We start from the raw sequence: 233 nt of genomic DNA on the forward strand, positions 1-233 counted from the left end.
GACCAAGAGCCTTTCCACTCTTCATCCTCTTCAAAGTCCCTCTCACTTCACCTTTAGATTAGATTAGATTCAACTTTATTGTCATTACACATGTACGAGTACAGGGTAACGAAATGCAGTTTGGCTTCCAACCAGAAGTGCAATAAGCAGTAAGAGCAAGGTATAAATATTATAAATAAGTATGGTACAGGTTATTATACAGTATATGGGAAGTATTTACAGATCACTAAAAA

This window comes from Oryzias melastigma, unplaced genomic scaffold, assembly GCF_002922805.2.
Source record: "Oryzias melastigma strain HK-1 unplaced genomic scaffold, ASM292280v2 sc00383, whole genome shotgun sequence".
NCBI classification, from domain to species: Eukaryota; Metazoa; Chordata; class Actinopteri; order Beloniformes; family Adrianichthyidae; genus Oryzias; species Oryzias melastigma.